This window comes from Acinonyx jubatus, chromosome A3 (assembly GCF_027475565.1).
Source record: "Acinonyx jubatus isolate Ajub_Pintada_27869175 chromosome A3, VMU_Ajub_asm_v1.0, whole genome shotgun sequence".
In the NCBI taxonomy this organism is placed as follows: Eukaryota; Metazoa; Chordata; class Mammalia; order Carnivora; family Felidae; genus Acinonyx; species Acinonyx jubatus.
In genome coordinates this window covers 103,610,941-103,632,554 of record NC_069388.1, presented here as the reverse complement: position 1 = coordinate 103,632,554, position 21,614 = coordinate 103,610,941, and the positions used below count along the sequence as shown (strand labels likewise).

Sequence of the window (21,614 nt, the reverse complement as noted above, 5' to 3'; positions counted from 1 at the left end):
AATTGTGCCTGTGGATGTGATCTAGATGCTTTTGAGACAAGATTGCCCAGAACCTGCAAATTTGGGAACCTCACGGGGAGGAGAGACAGCAGTGGTGGGTGGATAGTGAGCCAATCTTGAAGGAAAAGGACAATTCAATGGGTATCATGGGGGAGGAAGGCAGGCAGCACTCTAGGTCCTGGGGACAGCAGCGTTCCAGGCCCTGAGGCAAACTGAACCAGGGCTGTGCGGTGGGACAAGGACTCTGAAGAATGAGCAGAAGTTCAGAGAGACTCAAATATGGTAATGTTTGGACTTCAAAAATAATACATGTTCATTACAGATTTTGTGATTAGATATAAAGACACAAATGTATAGATAATATAGATAAATATAAGTAGAAAGTATAGCTAAAATAGTATAGATACTTATATATGGACACTTTACCAAAATAAAATGGAATCCTGTTCCACAACTTTCTATTTTCTCAACGATGCTCCTATGTTGTCATGGCCTCTCTTTACATACACACACATGCCTGTGTGCATGCACGCACATACTCACCCTTCCCAATACACCTCATTTGCATGAATGTGACATCATTTATTTTAATAGGCTCCTATTGATGAGCAACTCTGGGTTGATGAGGGTATGCATCTCAATTTTGTTAGGTATTGTTGACTTACCTTACCGAAAGGCTGCAGCCATTTCTCCAGCCCCTCTACCCCAGGGTGTATGAGAAGGGTGCAGGCTGGGGTGTGGGGCCTCAGCCCTGCTCCTGCCTCATGGCTACGCCACCTGCTTAGCGTCACTAAGCCTCAGTCCCTATCAGGAATGAGAATGACAGAACCAGCAGCAAAGGTTGCTGTGGGTACTACATCAGGGAATCCCTCCCAAAGTGCCCAGCATGACCTAAGCACCCATAAAGTCAGCTGCCCTTACTATCTTTCAAATTTTAGCTAATTTGATAGGCAAAAATGTTTTCGTGTTTAAATTTGTATTTCTTAAACCACAAAGATGATTATGACCATTTCTCCTCACAGATTTGCTGGCTTCTCAATGATGTATTCATTCGGCCAGCAGATTGTGAAAGTCACAAACCAGTCTAGTCCCAGCACTCTGCTGGGAGCGCTATGGGCCTCCTATGGCAGGCAGTGTCTTCTCCCCAGGGCTGCTGCGGGAAGATCCAGAATTTGCCACAGCTCTGGGGGGCCTTGCTTAGCATCCAGACCTCCCTTGCTTCATCCTCAGGACTGGCTCGTGGCTGGGCTTAGAGGACCAGGACACTGGAGGTAGTTGAGGATAAGGAGGGCTCAGTTTTCCAAGGGGTCGGGCACCTGATGGTGGGTCCCAGGAGGCCTGCACACCCAGATCTACCCTCAATGGGGCCACCCCCCAATTCAGCTACTGGTGTGGTGGTCAAGTTTAACAAATAGTAATATGAAACACACTGTTAAATTTGAAGTTCAGATAAATAACAAATAATTTTTCAGTATAAGTACATCCCAAATATTGCATGGGACATACTTACACCAAAAAAATATATTAAAAATTGTATTGAAAAAAACTACTCATTGTTGGGGTGCCTGGGTGGCTCAGTCGGTTGAGTGTCCAACTTTGGCTCAGGTCATGATCTCACGGTCTGTGAGTTCGAGCCCCACGTCAGGCTCTGTGCTGACAGCTCAGAGCCTGGAGCCTGCTTCAGATTCTGTGTCTCCCTCTCTCTCTGACCCTCCCCCATTCATGCTCTGTCTCTCTCTGTCTCAAAAATAAATAAACATTAAAAATAATAATAAATAAATAAAAATAAATAAATAAATAAATAAATAAATAAAACATTAAAAAAAAAGAAAGTCATGGGGCGCCTGGATGGCTCAGTTGCTTAAGTGTCTGACTTCGGTTCAGGTCATGATCTCGCAGTTCATGAGTTCAAGCCCTGCATTAGGCTCTGTGCTGACAGCTCAGAGCCTAGAGCCTGCTTGGGATTCTGTGTCTCCCTCTCTCTCTGCCCCTTCCCCACTTTCTCTCTCTCTCTCTCTCTCTCTCTCTCTCCCAAACGAGTGAACATTAAACAAAGAAAAGTCCTTAAAAAAAAAAAACTATTCATTATCTGAAATTCAAATTTAGCTGGGTGTTTTTATTTTATCTGGTGACAGTTAACCTGCTGCAGGTTAAACTAATAGTTCAACTAATAGTTAAACTAATTAGTTTCCTATAGTTAGGAAACTAATAGTTTCCTATAGTTAGGAAACTATTAGTTTCCTATAGTTAGGAAACTAATAGTTTCCTATAGTTAGGAAACTAATAGTTTCCTATAGTTAGGAAACTAATAGTTTCCTATAGTTAGGAAACTATTAGTTTCCTATTAGTGCTATAGCAAATTACCATATATTTAGTGGCTTAAAGCAATACAAATTTACTCATAATTCTGGGGGCCAGAGTCCAAAATCAGTTCCACTGGACTAACATCATGCTGTTGGCAGGGATGGTTCCTTTTCCAGATTCTCAAGGATGCCTTCATTCTTTGGCTCACGGCCGCTTCTTCTGTCTTAAAAGATAGCAGTGTAACAGCTTTAAATCTTTCTCTCTCTGAATCTGACATTTCTACTCTTACAAGGACTCTTGTGATTACGTTGGGCCCACTTGGATAATCCAAGTTAATCTCCCCTTCTCTAATTGTGTGATTTAATTATGTATGAGGTCTCTTTTACCATGTAAAGTAATATATTCACAGGTTCTGGGGATCTGGATTTGGACATCTTTGGGGTGTCTTTATTCAACCTATTATATCTGCCCGGAAACCAACAAGCATTACATTGTTTCTATTGCATTCTAAATTCCTAACTCCAACTCTCCACCCCAATGTCTATAATAGCACTTGGCGTACTATACTGTACCTATTTCATAAATGTCTGTCTCTGTCTTCCTACTCCCCTGCTTTGAGGATAGACACAAGACCTATTCCTCTGGTCTGCCCTGTGCTTGATACGATGAAGATCGACGTGTGTGCTTGAGCAAATGATGATTGAATGTGTACATACTGAGCTATAAATTAAGGTGTGCCTCTACAATATACTTATGTTACCAAAATAAACAAGAAAACATGCTGGGTGCGAATGTGACTCCATGCGCAGAGAGATGGGCTCTGGACCAGAGAGCTGAGCAGCAGAAGGAAGAGAGATGAGGGGCAGGGAGCCTTGGGTAGGAGAGAAAAAAAATGAGGCAGAAAGGCAGGAGTGCCCTAAGCCATGGCCCTTCCCTGGTCCTGGGTGCAGACAGTGTAAACCTAGGAGGTGGTTATGAATGCAGTAGGGCTCCCCAAGCACACCATGAGGCAAACATTTGAGTGCAAGCACGTTATTTGAGAGATGGCCTTAGGAAGTACAGAAAGAGTAATGAGATTGGACCAAGGGTGTGTGTTGATGTGCTCTGGGGGCACCCAGGGCTCCACCTCCTGAGGGCCCTCAGAATTACCCCACACAGGGGCGCCTGGGTGGCTCAGTCGGTTAAGTAGTCGACTTCAGCTCAGCTCATGATCTCACAGTTCGTGGGTTCAAGCCCCGGGTCACGCTCTGAGCTGACAGCTCAAAGCCTGGAGCCTGCTTTGGATTCTGTGTCTCCCTCTCTCTCTCTGCCTCTTCCCCACTCGTGCTCTCTCTCTCTTTCAAAAATAATACACATTAGGGGCGCCTGGGTGGCTCAGTCGGTTAGGCGGCCGACTTCGGCTCAGGTCATGATCTCACAGTCCGTGAGTTCGAGCCCCACATCGGGCTCTGTGCTGACAGCTCGGAGCCTGGAGCCTGTTTCAGATTCTGTGTCTCCCTCTCTGACCCTCCCCCGTTCATGCTCTGTCTCTCTCTGTCTCAAAAAAATAAATAAACGTTAAAAAAAATTAAAAAAAAATAATACACATTAAAAAAAAAAAAAAAAGAATTACTCCACACGGATGGATCTATGGAAGACATTCATCGCCCCTTGCTTGGGTTGTGAATATGAGACCTGTTTTCAGGTGAACTGAGGGGACCCCCAATGGAATATGGCAGGACCAACCAGCATCCACTCAAAGTGGTCTTACAAGGTAAGATTACATGGATATACACCTCCAATTTTATTTACTTTTATAACGTTTAAAGATTTTATGGGGTGCCTAGCTGGCTCAGTCGGTGAAGCATGTGACTCTTGATCTTAGGGTGGTGGGTTCAAGCCCCACATTGGATACAGAGATTACCTAAAAGTTAAAATCTTAAATAAGTAAATAAATAAATAACTACATTTTAGGGGCGCCTGGGTGGCCCAGTCAGTTAAGCGTCTGACTTGGGCTCAGGTCATGATCTCACAGTTTGTGAGTTCGAGCCCCGCATCGGGTTCTGTGCTGACAGCTCAGAGCCTGGAGCCTGCTTCGGATTCTGTGTCTCCTTCTCTCTCTGCCCCTCCCCAACTTGTGCTCTGTCTCTCTATGTCTCTCAAAAAAATAAATAAATGGAAAAAAATTTTTAAAAAATAACTACGTTTTATAAAGTTTTATAAAAAAAGAGAGGAATATTTCCATTTTGAATTTTTTTTTCAACGTTTATTTATTTTTGGGACAGAGAGAGACAGAGCATGAACGGGGGAGGGGCAGAGAGAGAGGGAGACACAGAATCTGAAGCAGGCTCCAGGCTCTGAGCCATCAGCCCAGAGCCCGACGCGGGGCTCGAACTCACAGACCGCGAGATCGTGACCTGGCTGAAGTCGGACGCTTAACCGACTGCGCCACCCAGGCACCCCGGAATATTTCCATTTTGTAAAAAATATAAATAATTGCAGGAAATATACATTCTCTACCCCTTAAAGTCCGTGTTGGACCCCTTGAGAATGACTGGTTTTCAGCCCCCAAGGCAGCTGCCACCTCGATTCTCCCAGTCTGATTGATGTACAGAAAACATCCCACTGGAATTTCTGACTTTGCTCAACTAAATTCTCCTCTTTCTCCCAATCCCTGGTTGGGCCACAATCACTACGGAGTTAATCACTTTCCTGCCTTGATTCATCAGAGTCCATCTCTGATAAGTGGTTCTTCTCAAAGGAAAATATCTGAGTAATTATAAATTCACTGAGTTTCATTCTAACAGAATGAACTTTGTTTCTTTTATTTTCTTGCTATAATTAATTTTGTTTTATCTGTTTTCAAAAAAAAAATTTTTTTTAACGTTTATTCATTTTTGAGAGACAGCGTGCAAGTCGGGGAGAGGCAGAGAGAGAAGGAGACACAGAATCCGAAGCAGGCTCCAGGCTCTGAGCTGTCAGCACAGAGCCTGAGGCAGGGCTCGAACTCACGAGCTGTGAGATCATGACCTGAGCCGAAGTCAGATGTTTAACCGACTGAGCCACCCGGGCGCCCCTATCTGACTGGTTTCAGACAGTGACTACCCCACACTGGGACTGGTCTGTGTGAGTATCTGCATTCATTCCTTGGTTCTTGAGTGTGAGCCATGAAGAAAAACGCCATCAAACTAGTTGTCATAAGTGACAGGACCCCTCTGAGTATGAGGAACTCAAGTGAACTGCCAGGCTCTTTGGAAGTGGAATGCCACCTCTTGGAGTCCATGACGACAAGACAGCTGCTCCCAGGTGCAAATGAAGAATAACAACCCTCCCTGAGACTCTGCAAGTTTGGTAGATAAGGGTTTCGTGAATCACACAATAACCATCACAACTCAAAGTCACTGAAGCCACCTCTCCTGTCTAGTTCCTTGAAGAAAGAAAGAAAAACATAGAACAGGTTTTGGTTTTGGTTTTGGCTTTTTCACTTATTCATGCCACGAATTCTTGTTGAGTACCCATGATGGGCCAAGCACTGTGCAGAGTACTCAATCAGAGAAAATGTGGAGGAAAATGTGTGATACCTGAGATGCTATCCCAAGTCCGCTCTGAAATAAAACAAACAAGGGTGGGAAGGAAACAGAAAAGGGGAGAGGAAACAATCTCCGCCCGGGAGAAACACTAGCGACACAGCCAACTGGTGACCACACCGATAGTGGCAGACAAAGTTTAGAAACGCATGGTATTGGGGCACCTGGGTGGCTCAGTCAGTTAAGCGTCCAACTTCGGCTCAGGTCATGATCTCACAGTTCGTGGGTTCAAGCCCCGGGTAGGGCTCTGTGCTGACGGCTCAGAGCCTGGAGCCTGCTTTGGATTCTGTCTCTGTCTCTGTCTCTCTGTCTCTCTCTCTCTCAAAAATAAATAAACATGAAAGAAGAAAGAAAGAAAGAAAGAAAGAAAGAAAGAAAGAAAGAAAGAAAGAAAGAAAGAAAGACATTGTATCGCATACTATCCAAAACCTCAAGGAACAGTTTTTCCATAAGTAAGCACTGCTCACACACACACACACACACATTCCAAATGTCCTACTATCTGTCACATACAGTGGAGTGGGAGGGTTGCATTTTTGTTTACTTTGGCAAATCTAAATTTGGATCTAGGGCCTCATCACAAAGGCTGCCTCACAGACCCTGGTCCCTGTCGTGCACGTGTCCCTCAGGCAGCAGGCCCTGGCAACGGGGAGAATAGGCCAACCCACTAACGCGGGCTAAAGGCCAGGCCTGGGGTCCCCTGCCAGATGCTCCCTGACTGCCCACCATTCTGCCCTTTGACTGAACAATCTGTCTCGCAAAAACAATTGCCATTCAGTGTTCAGGAGATGAGCACCAAGTGCAAAATATTTACCATCCAGAAGTTAAGCTTCGGCACAAAATTGGTTGCCTCCTCAGTGAATTAAATTCAATTAGCTGCCTCCTTATCTCAGCTGTGCGTTGTAATAGCTGGTGACACCCGCCTCTGCCCACGTCTATGTAAGGGAGTTCGGGGAGCGGGGGGCGACGCGGGCACTTGGTGGGGTGTGCCGTCGGCAGACTATTTCGCCGCAAGACGATCACCTCCTTAGCAGCAAAGGAATCGTCGGCTTTTCCTCCACATTTATTTCCGCTGAGGATTTTGCTCCCCCTGCCCTCCCCACATCCACACTCAGCACTCAGAGAGCGGCAGGAGACCACTCTGCTCTGACAACCGTCTCTGCCACTGACATTATCTCCTAATTATCTTCTCAGCAGCGATGGCTGGGTACCAGTCCTCAACTTGTGCAAAATGATTCTCATACCCCATCTGATTGGGAGGAAAGGAAAAGTCTGTCGTTCTTCGAGCTTCTCGGGGCTGTTACCGCTTTTCCAAAGGAGCCTAAATAATGTTCACAACAATCAGAAGGGAGAAAACACACACGTTACTTCAAATGACCATTACTCAGAGCAGGAGAACGTGTTCACAGCCAGATGAATGTTTCTGTACAGGGTAACTCTTATCCTCAGCAGACCTTCCAAGCACCAGGGCCATTAAGTTAATGGCCTGAAACAGAGCCCAAAGACCCGTGTTTTTTCTAAGACACTCGCTCTGCGTGGTGAGATGTACTGGAGGCTTCAAAACAGGATTACTATTATTTTTTTTAGAACAGATGACTTTTTTCCAACAGCCTTGAGGGACGCAGCTGCACAGTCCATGGCAAGCTTTGCAAGGGAGAAGCCAGTTTGGCCTGGAAATCAGGTGGCTGTGTTTAAAGGTCAACTTTAACAGGTTTGTCCTTAGAGAAACCAAGGCTGGAAGTCCCTCCCCCTCTCCAAAATCCCTCCCCGACCTCAAGCCCCTTCTCCGGCCTCTAGTCACCTCTTGGTGACTTATGCCAGTGTCTGATGACCTCAGCTTGTTTCTTTTCCCCCCACTGCCAGTGAAGAGCCAGTTGGTCAGATAAATGGAGCCTAAAACGACTGAGCTTTGGGTAACTCCTCTTAGTTTCATAAACCCAGAATCCTGGCCCGCCACGTTGGTGGTTCAAGGGGAACCAGTAAAGGGCTGCGGATGGAAACAGCACCCAAAGTGTTTGCAGGCCTGACACCTTGGGTAAGGACCACTTACAGAGTTCCACTGTGGGTCAGTCAGCCACCCTCCTAAACCATTCCTCCTCAGGGACTCTCAGGGGACAGTCTCGGGGAAGGACAAAGGCCTGAGAGTTTGGCACAAGGCATGCCACGATGTTACTTGCTTCTTGAAGATCTGGTCAACAGCTTTTAGACCTCCAGACCAGAGCAGGCGTGGGAGTTTGCTCTAACTGGGAACTGGAGCTGGAGCTCTGGTTTGACTCTGAGCCTACTGTGTAACTATCTACAAAACACCTACTGGTTTAATAACAACAACAACCGGGCCGTTTTCTTTCACTTTGCAAACATAAAGTTATTAGAGTAACCTCCCAAGCCATCAGATTACTGGTCCTCAAGCCTCAGAATTGCTCAGGTAAAAGGAACTGTCTAAATTTTAAAAAGCAGCATTAACGATTCTATTACTGGCTTTTATGAGAGAAAATGTTGGAAGAGGGTGTTGCAAAGCCCAAGCTGAAATATCCTGGCTTCTTTTTTCCAAAAATACAGCAGCCGGTGCTTCCTCAAGCCTCCTTTCCTCCATCCTGTCCCCCTGCCCCCCAGCTCTGCAGGGTGCCAGCTTTGCCCGTCTCTGGAGTGTGGTCATCAGCAAGGCCACCCCCCTGCCACTCTAGGAAGCTGGGACACATGGGTCATCAGCTGGCCTGCCAGCTGATGTTTATAACTTCGGGCCTCTGGTATTTCTTGTAAATAATTGGGGGAATAAATGCCTCCCCAGTGCTAGTCTTTCCTTATTCAGTCCTCAAATCGCACAAAGGTTTGATTTGTTGGCCAGTTACTGCGTGCCCTACAGTGGAGGAGAGAAAAATGTAATCCCGGTGAAGAAGTATTAATCATTGGCGAGGACCTGCAAGGCACTGAGGTGGGCCCGGAGAATGCCAGCATGAACAAGCGCTGCCTTTGGGATGCTGAGCAAAGACCAGTCCTCACTCTTGAGGAGCATAGAGCCCCAGAGACAAACGGCGGGTGCTAGTCTGTGACACGAGGCTGGCCAGGTCAGGCTGTGGCCAAGTGCTCGGAGGCAGCAGAGGGAGCCCTTCCCAAAGCGGGGACGGGGGAAGGCTTCCAGGAGGCTGAGCTGGACTGAGATACACAGGATTTCTGTAGGGAGAATGACGCGGGGACATAAGGCAGAAAAGTGCTAGTGTCCGCAGAGGGCAGGAAGGTTTCAAGGAAAGCCAGCAGGGGCGTGCAGAGGAGCAGAGAGATGGGCTGTGTCTGCAGGACAGGCCACTAGGGGGGCGTGGAGGCCATGCTGAAGAATCTGAGTCTGAGTCTGCACTCTGCCCATATTGGGCAGCCACGGAGAGTTTAAAAGGGAGGGCCTCTGTCTGACACTCGTGCTCCCTGTGACTGAAGCGTCCCCCTCCTCCTGCTGAGGACCTCTCACCTTCCAGGCATAAGGAGTAAGGCAGGGAGAGGGCCACCACCCGGCCACCAGCTCTCTCCTCACCCCACCAGCGACAGTGCAAGTGCTGGGGGCTCTGACACCTGGGTCGGTCCCAACTCTGATCACACTGCTCTGCTGCGTGAGAGCAGGTCAGTCCCGCCCCCCGTCTGAATTTCACTCGGGGATGTAAGTTGACCTCTGAGGTCCTGAACCACTCCAAGAGCATCTTCATGATTTAGGGACAGCCCATGTAGGAACAGGGGCATGGCTATGGGCTGCAGCTCTGCCTCCCCTATTTCCCCCCGTGGGAGGAAGGTCAAGGGGGAAAGACCAGAACCATCCCTTTCACCAGTGGCTAACACACCCTTGCACCAAACCGCAGCAATTTACCTGTATCTATGGGCAGCTTTAGGGCTCAGCAACTGGTAGTGGTGGACGCAGAAACCAATAAGCCTGAAGCCACAAACGATAATGACCGCCGTTACCAACGTGTGCTGGGCACCTTACATAAGGTCTCCCTTAAACCTTAAAACAACTTGTGTGCTAGATATTCTGTGGATGGGAAATCCGAGGCTAAGAGAGGTGAAGTAAAGTGAGCAGCAGACTCCACAAGTGGTGGAGCAGGTCGGTCCGGCCCATCCCGTACACTGTTCCCAGATTCATCCTTCCGAAGCAGGTTTGCCGAAGCAGTTTTGCTCTGTGTCCTGTGTATGAACTTCCTTCCGGGGCCTACCCACCAATCGGGAAACAGAGTCCAAACTTCTTAGCATCGCACTTCGAGACCTATTATATGGTTCCAGTCTTCTCTCTACTCCCCAAACCTTGAATTACCTGTCATCCTGAGACTGTGCCCTGTGTGTTCTCACGTCTGGTGTCGGCTCACCTTGCCCCCTCCATCTATGATATCCCGGTGCCATCTGTGCCTGTCAAAACACCCCCCCACACACACCTGTAGACATCAGCTCCGTGTCGTCTCCCTGGAAGCTCCAGCCTCTCCACCCAGCCCTGTGTTTTCCCTGCACCAGATCCTCCTTTAAGACACTCAGCATTTTGAGCCAGACAAGTTTGTGTTGCATGGAACACTTCCCAAGACTGCAGGATGTTCAGTATCCCTGGACCTGCCCAAGCCCTGTGCCAAGAGATGATCCCCAGCGTTTGTGACAGTTAAAATAATGTCCCTCGCATTTCCAACCACTCTCCGGATTGAAACCTGACTGCCTTGGGTAACAGTGTGTTTACGTGTCTATCTCCCCCAGTGGACTACTCATATCTTGAGTGTAGGTATTATTTTTGGGTTCGGCTTTGCATTTCTTATAAGCCAAGTGCAATGCCCTGCACATTTCAAGCACAGGTATGTCCACTGAATGTACATAGAGGACAGTGGTTTTATTTCCCTACTTTATAAGTACACTGATTTTTTAACTTCCATAGTCAAAGAGAGCAGTAGTAATCCCCATGCCAATACAAACCCTTACTGGTTCTGTCATTTAGTCACCTAAGTTTTTATTTGATTCTCTGAACATTAAGAATCTAGAAAATAGGGGCGCCTGGGTGGCTCAGTCCATTAAGCATCCGACTTCAGCTCGGGGCATGATCCACCAGTTCATGAGTTAGAGCCCTCAGTCAGGCTCTCTGCTGTCAGCATGGAACCTGCTTCAGATCCTCTCTCTCCTCCCTCTGTGCCCCTTCCCCACACTCTCTCTCTCTCTCTTTCAAAAATAAATAAACATCTGGGGCACCTGGGTGGCTCAGTCAGTTAAGCCTCAAACTCTTGGTTTCAGCTCAAGTCATGATCTCCCAGCTTTGTGGGTTCAAACCCCGAGTTGGGCTCTGTGCTGACAGAATGCAGCCTGCTTAGGATTCTCTCTCTCTCCATTCTCTCTCTCTCTCTGCTGTTCCCTCACTTGTGCTATCTCTGTCTCTCTCAAAATAAATACACTTTAAAAATAACTATTTTTACAAAAGTTCCTATATCTGCCATTCACTAATGCATTCATTCACTAATACAAAAACTACAGAATCTCCAAGAGAACGTAAAGATATTTATCCAAGCTCCTACTACTGGCCGATGTGGAACAAATACATAAAGACATCTGAAGCTAGATCCCAACACTGACAGGTCCTGACATTTCCAGCTCAGGCAGGGTCACTTTCAGAAAACACCACCTTGCTTCTGGAGCCTAGCGTCCAGGCTTCACCTTGCAGCCAGGTAGATGCACAGGGTAAATCAAGGCTGCTTGCTTGAACCTCCATCAAAGCTGGCACAGCCTTTGAGTTTCCAGAAATAGGTCATGATTGGCACGGAAGTAGAAGAATGTAATGTCTTTCTGTCTCCAGTATGAAATTTATGAGGACCAGAATTTGCCCGGGGTGGGACTCTGGGAGACTGAATCAGCTCTCTGAATCCTACACAGGAGATGGCCCAGGACCGCTACAAAAGAAAGAGCTGGAACGGCAGTAACTGGTAGCAGAGACGGGCACTGGTCTTGGGAGTCAAGAGGCCCAGGTCCTGATCCTGGCTCCAGCTCCATTAGGCATGTGACCTTGTCAAGTCAAGTAACCTCCCCGAACTTCAGCCATGGGGTGTGATATTACCTGCTTGCTTACCTCTATGGTAGTCAAATGAGTTAATATATACAGATATGCGTTTTATTTATTTATTTTTGAAGGTTTATTTTTGAGAGAGAGTATGTGAGCAGAGGAGGAGCAGGTGGGAGGGTGGGTGACAGAGGATCTGAAGCGGGATTTGTGCTGAGAGCAGCGAGCCTGATGCGGGGCTCAAAGTCATGAACTGTGAGATTCTGACCCGAGCTGAAGTCAGGACCCTTAACTGACTGAGCCACCCAGGCGCCCCTTATTTTTTTTTTAAGATTTTATTTTTAAGTACTCTCTACACCCAAAGTGGGGCTCCAATTGACAACCCCAAGATCAAGAGTAGGGCATGACTGCAGGTTGACTCCACGAGGAAATGACTGCAAAGACTATTCCTGAAGGAGACTCAGGCAGTTGTGTTTCCTTCTGTCAATAGTAAACAAAACACAATTTTCACATTCTTTGTCCTCCAGATAATAAAGCAATTCGTATTCACTACAGAAGAGCAGAGAGCAAAACCAAGAAAACCTAGTATATCCACTGTCTTAGTCAGCTCAGGCCGCCATAACAAAATACCACAGACCGGGTGCCTTTAACAACAGACATTTACTTTCTCACAGTTCTGGGGGCTGAAAGTCTGAGATCAGGGTGTCGGTGTGGTCAGGTTCTGGGGAGACCCTTCTTCTTGGCTTGCAGACAGCTGCCTTCTAGCTTCGTTTTCACCTGATGCACGTGCAAGTGCCCAGAGACATCTCTCTTCTTCCTATAAGGCCTAATTCTATAGAGAATTAGGACCCCTCCCTTATGACTTCATTTAACCCTGATTGCCTCCAGACAGGTCCTATCTCCAAATACAGTCAGTCACGTTGGGAGTCTAGAGCTGCAACATATGAATTAAAGGAGACACAATTCAGGCCATAGCACCCACAATCTCACTTGCCTGGAGAAAACCACTCTTTATCCTTAGAGGTGTATCCTTAGTAGGTGTATCTCCTACTATTCTCCTAAGTGCACGGATTAAGAGAGAGAGAAAAACATGACACCATGAGGAATAGTTTGTGGCTGGCCATTTTCACTCAACAGTATATGGTGACAGTCTTTCCACATCATCAAATTTACTTTCCCCACATTGATTTTAGTAACCCGCCTATTCCTCGGTATGGCCGCATTATTGTTCCTGTGGTCCCAGTTTTAGCCTTTTAGTTTGCAGCCAACTTTCCCCATTACAGAGAGTGCTGGGATGAACAGCCTTGACTGCTTCCTTAGGACAGATTACTGAGAGTGCAGGTATAGGTCAATGGGCCTGGGCACTTCTAAAGACTTTTTTTTTTTAATTAAAAATTTTAAAGTTTATTTATTTATTTTGATAGAGACAGAGACAGCATGAGCGGGGAAAGGGCAGAGAGAGGGAGAGGGAGAATCTCAAGCAGGCTCCCAGCTGCCAGCGCAGAGCCCGACGCAAGGCTCGAACTCACAAAACCGTGAGATCGTGACCTGAGCTGAAACCAAGAGTCAGATGCTCAACCGACTGAGCCACCCAGGTCCCCCTCTGAAACCTTTGATGAGCAGTGTCAGAACATCTGCGCTCATTTATACTCCCACCAGTAGCAAATGAAAATGTAGCCTCACTTTTTTCAACATTAACTTTTTATTTGGGGATAAATTTCTACCTACAGAAAAGCTGCAATGACAGTACAGAGAACAGAGTTCCTATATGCCTATTACCCAGTTTCTCCTAGGGCTAAATAACATATTACCAAACCATGGTGCATCTGTCAAATCTGAGAAATTAACACTAATACATTACTGTTCACTCAACTGCAGACCTAGTTCTCACTTCACCAGCTTTTCTGCTAAGGTCCTCCTACTCTCCCAGGATTTAACCCAGGACACCACGTTGTGGGTTTTGTTTGTTTGTTTGTCATACTGCATTGTGTATTGTGTGGCATCACGCAGCATTATTTACAATGGCCAAATTATGGAAGCAGCCCAAGTGTCCATGGACAGATGAGCGGGTAAAGACGATGTACACTTTTTAACTCTTACTTTTTATCAGCTACAGGAAAATCCCCTGGTGTTTTGGGGGCCTGCTGTGTCTAATGCTAACTAGTAATTATTGTTCATTGCTTCAGGGTATGTCTTGTTCCAGCCTATGCTTGTTGCATCAGCAAAGTTACTGCGATACAAGGCAGTGAGAGTGATTTAGAGAAATTGACCATTATGGTTTATCTCCCCAAACTCTGTAAAATGCCAAGGGGAAGGCTCTTTGTGTGGGAAAGGTCATGCATGTGTTCCCACAGGGTCTCTCATGTCACTGTTAGGCAGGAATCATAAACAACAGCATCACAATTGGATTTTGCTCTATATTTGGAAAATTTGGCTCCTCATTACAAGGCAAGCTGATGCTATCTTATTTAGTTCATTCTTTTGCTCATCTCCTGTAATCATTAAATTACAGAGCCATATTTCCAAAGCTCTAGGGCGGGGGGCGGGGGGACGGATTAGGAATAAAATCTTTTAAGCTTCTTCAGAAAAGATTCGGATTCGTTTACGAATGGTGGGTGCAGAGCCTGGGGAATGATCTATTCCCAGCCGATCTAGGTGAATGATTTGCTTCATTTTCCATGGCTCTGTGATGTTCTCTTTTTAATGCAGAACAAGGATGGCACCTTTAATATTCTGTTCCTGAATGTATCCCTGATGGCTCCATGACCCTATCCCCAGAGGTAACAGTGAATGGAGGAACTAGAAGTCATAAAATATAGGAATGATCAGAAGGGAGAAAATGAAAGCTGAGAAAAGGCTGCTGGGTTGTTTATCAAACTACCCTGAATAAGGCCGTTTTGATCCCGCGGAGCAGCTCTGTGCCTTTCTCAGCACTGTCTATTTGAAAGTCTTTGTTCTTTCCTTAGAGAGACTGTTTCTCTTAGGTGATTCAAAAACTTAACAAATATTTAGTGAGCCATTAGAACAATTCTCAGGCCAGCATTCATAGGACTTATCTCCCAAGCTCCACATCTATCTGAAACCATGATTGATTTGCTTATATTTTCATTTTCTCTCATTTTCTCTGAGAGTCCAATTTGGACACTTCCAGCAAGTGACGGTGGGGACAACTATTTGTTTCTTCAGGCAGTCTAGCCTCAGCTTAGGATTTCCCCCAGGCCATCGCCACCGGCCCCTATTCAGAGGGGAAGTAATATGGGACCAAGTCTGTGGTTCTCCTGGGGAATCTTCTAGAAGGACTCTACTGGTGAGAGCTGCTACAACTGTCTCCTCCCAGGCAACTCTGCCAGGATGTGGCTCTGCAGGCCAGATTTGCATTCCAAATGCAGGACCCACGTGCCTCATTATATTGCGTGTCTTAATTAAGAATGCGAGAGAAAAATCAGAGCAGAAATACATCTCTAAGATGGTATTATTGATCCCGTAGCCTCCTCATGGAGTCCCCCAAGGACCACCCTCCTCGACTGTCCTTACTTCTGTGACCAGGAGGCAAGCCCCTGAGAGCTGCCTGAGGACCAAGGGCAAACGGACGCACAGCCCCCACAAATCACAGCTAACCAGCATGAGCTCAAAGTCTCAAGCACCTTCTAGCGTGCAAAGGTGTGCTTGAGGTTGGCTTGTTTAAAATCACCTTGGGGACCAAGGACTGGAATTGATGTCCCTAAGTATTGCAAGTTGCGGAGAGCTCAGGCAATAAAAGGAACAGCCAAATTTCTTGCTTATAGCTTCCTTCAGGCTGCACCTCCAGACCTCCTCATTAATCAAAGGAGTTAACATCCAGACACATTCATTTCTCTTATCTATCTATCTATCTACCTACCTACCTATCTAGAACATGATCAAGAGAGAAGAAGAGGGAGAAAGAGAGAGAGAGAGAGAGAGAGAGAGAGAGAGAGAATCTTAAGCAGGCTCCATGCTCAGCTTGGAGCCGGACGTGAGGCTTCATCTGACAGCCCTGGGATCTAGACCTGAGCCAAAATCAAGAGTTGGATGCTTAACTGACTGAGCTACCCAGGCACCCTCATCTCTCTTTTTAACACTTTATGTCTCGTGTCTTTGATTAATTCAATCAATAAAGATGATTTCATGGTGCCAAGCGCTCTTATTAGTATCTTAAAATTTGGCCTCTAATTTTACCCACCGGGGATATAGCAGAATCTAGGGGGATCTCTTTGTTCCTAATGAGCCAAGCATCTGAAATTGGCGAAAGGATTCTTTCACCAGTTCTATTCAAATGAGGTCAAGATGTACAAAAGCCCATGCCTGGGAATCCGTCCTGAGAAAATGGTTTGAAATGTTGGAAATGCGTTTGGGGAAAGGGGCCTTGTCTGCCATTTGCTCTTTGTCCATGCTGCTGCCTGCTGCCCGCACCCTGCTCTGCCATGTCACTGGGTCCTTCCCCCTGCTTCTCAGACCTTTGCCTGCACCACAGCCGCTCACAACCTGTAGCTCTGAAATCCCCTTCATTCCCTTCCGTGTCAGGGGACAGGGGACTCTTGGGGGTCCAGGGGTGGGCGGGAGTGTGCTTACTGCCTGGTATCTTATAAATCATTCACCAGGGATTCTGAAAAGTCACCAATACCGCACGACTGTGGTGGGTGGCAGGTTCTGGGATTGCACTGCACAGCCGTGTTGGTGAGGACTGGGTTTGGCCATGCTGAGGTAACAGACCGGTGCTTACAAGCCCAAACCGCCTAGTTTACTAGCTTTTACTAGCTACGTCACTTCAGGCAAGTTAGGTAACCACATCGTGCTTCACTGCTCATGTGCCAAACAGGGACAGTAATAGTACTGACTTCATAAGTTGGTATAAAAATTAGTATATAAGCCAAGCACTTAGAGCAGTACTTGGCATGTGATAGTGATTATAACGATAAAACAGAGGGGGGAAAACCCCAAAGAATTTTCTTCTGTACGTTAAAAAAAAAGGGAAAAAAAGGGAAAAAAAAGTCCAGACGTAAATAGTGCAGAACTGGTATGGGAGCGTCATGGTATTAGAGCCAGACTCCTCTCTTTCTGTTCCTTCTTCAAGGTCACTTCATAACACAAGATAACTGCTGGAGCTCCAGTCATTGCAGAGTTCTCTCAAAATCCTCCTCCTCAGTGCAATGCTGGGCAATTCAGCTTCCTCTTTGTGCTGCCCTCACCTAGATTTGAACACCCAGGGGTCTTCTACAACCAAAACGCTCATCAAACCAATCAAGCATTTCTCGAAACCAAAGACTGGATAAGCTGGTGGGTAGATCCATGTATTTCTCCTGCCCCCTCCTCTTACTCCTCCAAAGCATCAGTAAAGGGATTTGGAAAGGATGCAAACCCGCAAGGGCCATGAAGAGACAGAAGAGGGGATGGCAACAACAATATTTTGGAAGCCAAAAAGCAGATGGGGAAGTGCCGAATGATTTAGGCATTTCTGAGAAAGCTGAAATAGAAGCCAACAGGTAGGAAACAAACACACACACAAACAAAACAAACAGGAGTCCCTTTTACAGCCCACCCCCAAAGGCTCAGGGATTGGCCAACAGGTACCATGGGTAATGACGGTGAAGGTGGAGCCCAAAGCATGATTAGTGAAAAGGCTGTTTCAGAAACAGTTGGAGGGATACCGGGCTGGCTCAGTTGGTAGAGCATATGACTCTTGATCTCAGGGTCATGAGTTCCAGCCCCATGTTGGATGTAGAGATTAGTTGTTTTTTTGTTTTGGTTTTTTTTTTTAATTTTAATGTTTATTTACTTTTAAGAAGGAAAGAGAGAGACAGAGTGCGAGCAGGGGAAGGGCAGAGAGGGAGAGGGAGACACAGAATCTGAAGCAGGCTCCAGGTTCTGAACTGTCAGCACAGAGCCCGCCGCAGTGCTCGAATCCACAAGCCATGAGATCACAACCTCAGCTGAAGTCGGACGCTTAATGGACTGAGCCACCCAAGTGCCCCTAGAGATCACTTAAAAAAAAAAAAAAAGCATTTAGACCCCCAGATCCCCTCTCCTGGGTGGTGGTCTCCCCCCTACCCCAGCTGGAAACTTGAGGTCTATTATCTGGAGACCAGAGAGGGTCTCGGGTCTGAAAAACATGACCTAAGTTTTCAGTTGGAACACAGGGTAATTGGAGGATGTTTAAATGTTGAATATTGAAAGCCCAAACTCCTTCTCCCACTGGCTCCCAGGTGTATACTCTCCAAGCAGGAAACTGGCTGGATGCATCTTCTCAGGGAATGAGACTTCCTGACATCAGGGAGACATCGATAGGACCCAGCCGATAAGGACAAGACCCACAAGGTAAACAATCCACAACTGGCAGAGATTCCAATCAGTCTAGGATCAGCCTCTTGGGAAAGAGATCAAAAAACCCAACAGAAACTACCTGGAATGAACAAAACTTAAAAAAAAAAAAAAAAGACAAAAAAACATGGCATAAAGAAACAAGGTCAATGACATCATGAATAAACAATCAGACAAATCAAGGATGTGGGACACATCACAAGACAGTTGGCCAAGTCTCTTGGAGTCAGTTTGATGACAAAAAGGGGTATGAGGGGGAACCCACTTTAAATAAAAAAGATACAACAACCCAATGCAGTCTGTGGTATTTGATTGGATCCTGGTTTAAAAAACAAATTGTAAAAGATATTTTTGGAACAACCAAGGAAATTTGAATAAATACTAGGTGTCAGAAACTAGGGACCTTCCTTTTTCCAGGTGGCTGGGAAGATGGCGGACATTCAGACTGAGTGTCCTACCAAAAGCAGCCAACCATCTTTCAAAATAAGACGAGGGTCGTGCTAGGAGAAACTGGCTGGAGAAGTTCCTGCGATACTACAGAAACATCGGTCTGGGCTTCAAGATGCCCAAGGAGGCCATTGAGGGCACCTAATATCGACCAAAAATGCCCCTTTACTGAAGTCTCCATCCAAGGGCAGATTCTGTCTGGTGTGATGACCAAAACAAAGATGCAGAAGACCACTGTCACCTCCACCACATCTGAAAGTATAACCACTTTGAGAAACACCATAAGAACATGTCCGTGCACCTGTCCCCGTTTCAGGGATGCCCAGATTGGTGACACTGTCACAGTGGGCAAGTGCTGGCCCTTGATCAAGACTGTGTGCTTCAATGTACTCAAAGTCACAAAGGCCACTGGCACCAAGGAACAATTCCAGTAAGTTCCGAGACTAGAAGTCTGCCCACACCCCTAAAGGAAATAAAGTTATTTTCCCAGTCAAAAGAAAAAAAAAAGAAAAAAAGAAAAGAAAGAGAAAAAGAAAAGAAAAAAAAGAAACTAGGAAATTGGTCTACTTTAAAAAAAGTACTGTTTATTATTGAAAGGTATGTGATGAAGTTTATTTTGGAGAATGTCCTTACTTTTTGGATTGCTTCAGATTCTGTGTCTCCCTTTCTCTCTGCCCCTACCCCACTCATATTGTCTCTCTCAAAAATAAAATAAGCATTACAAAAATTAAAAAAAAAAAAAAATGAGCAACGCCTAACTGACTGAGCCACCCAGGCACCCATGGCTTTGTTTGTAATGGTATAAAACTGAAAAGGACTTAAATGTCCATTGTTTAGAAAACTGGTTGAACGAGCTAAAATATAGCCACACATTGCCATAAAAAGCAATGAGGAAAAACTCTAATTATTGACATGGAATGGTCTTCAGGATATACTGTTTAATGAAAAAACTATAGTGTGCTACTTTTCACATGGGAAGGAAGGGAAAATACTAATTATATAAGCACTGGAGAGCACCTGGGTGGCTCACTCAGTCGAGCGTCTGACTTCGGTCAGGTCATGATATCATGGTCTGTGAGTTCGAGCCCCAAATCGGCTCTGTGCTGACAGCTCAGAGCCTGGAGCCTGCTTCGGATTCTGTGTCTTCCTCACTCTCTGCCCCTCCCCTGCTCGTGCTCTGGCTCTCTGTCTCTCAAAAATAAACATTAAAAAAAAAAAAAAAAAAAAAAAAACACTGGAAAGCAAATCATCAACAAATAAAATGGTTAGAAGCAGGCAACGGGGCAGGGGAGGAAAGGGGTCAGCACTCACTTACACACTGATTATATAGTTTCAGCTTTGGAATCATGGTTTCATAACCAAAAAATTTAATGGTAAAGAGAAAAACCCCTAGGTTTACAAAGACTGAAATAACGTGAGAAAGTCTTGTGATATCAGGTATAAATGTAATACTCAACATCTTACGTTCCACATGTTTTCAACAGTGTGAAAAAATAGTCCTAGCCTTGGCATGGAATAATGACTACAAGGGCATGGGATACAGAGTTACATGGTTGCTCTCCTTCTCCTTGCTTGTGTTCTCAATACTCTCATGTATCTCAACTCATTTAATGATGGGGAAAAAAGAGAATCGACTTTTTTTTTTTTCTAGGAAAGTACTTTAGTTATGAGCAAAAAAAAAAAAAAAAAAAAAAGTGAATTAGAAGTAAAGAGAATCGACTTTTAAGAAGCCGCAGCTGGCCGTGCTCTGTACTAGAAGAGCTTGCATTTGTGAGCCCCTACACTCACCCTCACACATATGCATTCCGTCATGTAATTCTCATATGACAGCTCCAACCGGCAGATGCGTCTTTAAAATCGAGGCAAGGTAACAACGCTTTGGAGTTGGACTCTGAGACCAGGGCTTCTTGCCACAGCTGCCTCCATCATTTTGGTGGGCGGCCCTCATTTTGTTCAGGCCAGAGGTGAGAAGTTGGCCCCTCCAGGAAATGCCCTGGGAATCGGGATCTGGTTCCAACATCCAGGACACACCGAAGTCCTACCATGAGTTTTTGAGACACACGACATTATGAAAGACTTGGAAAGGTTTCAATAATGATTATGACCTTCCAAATGAAATAAACAAAAATCCTCTAAAGAAGCCAGTCCTTTAGAGACCTAAAAAAAAAAAAACACAGAAGAGTCCAAGAAATGTAGCAGCTGCTTCCAAAGGAAACCCCATTACAATTTAAAGCTCTGGGTATCTATGACACATGTAACCTGATTATTAATTCTGAAATGGCCTTGGAAGAACACAATTTACAAAAGTAGAAGGTTTATCCCTTCCTCTCTGCAAGTGAGGGGATCCACAAGATGCCAACGAGCTACAGACAGGCACACAGAGATGGAAGATGGAGGGGGAAAGCCTCCCATGGTGTCCTGGGGGCAGCACAGGGGGCTCATTCTAGGGACTCAGGGCCAACAGGAGTCCTGCTTGCATCAGGATCCCAGAGCTCCCAGGAGAAATGGGAAAAGAATTTCTGACAGATGGCACCATGAACAACACTGCCCCAAAGAAGAGAGACAACGGCTGCCCGACCTTCTGGGAGCAGGATGGGAAATGCCTCAGCCTCAGCATCTTTTCAATGTTCATTGCCCTACAATGTTCAGCTTTCTGACTTGCCTGTTCATATCCTTTGCCCATTTTTAAAAATTCTGGGTTGGCGCTTTCTTTTTGATTTGTAGAAGTTCTCTATTCTAGTTCTCTGTGTCACAGGATGTTAAAAGAGGGCTCTTCCTGCTTCAATTCTAATCTTCACTCAGAGGTACTGATATGTTCTATACCAAAATACCAAAGTGGGCATGCGGCTTGCTCTCCATATGCAGAATTTACAAAGGAAATTTCAGAAAACTAGAGTCCTTAGCCAAGTCAAGAATAATGGGGGCGCCTGGGGGGCTCAGTTGGTTAAGCATACAACTCTTGA

At 45.9% G+C, this 21,614-nt stretch overlaps 1 pseudogene; it reads left to right on the top strand.

Annotated features, from left to right (window-relative positions):
- Positions 1–18,633: 18,633 nt before the first annotated feature.
- Positions 18,634–19,085, top strand: LOC106970827 (40S ribosomal protein S11-like; annotated as a pseudogene).
- The last annotated feature ends 2,529 nt before the right edge of the window (positions 19,086–21,614 follow it).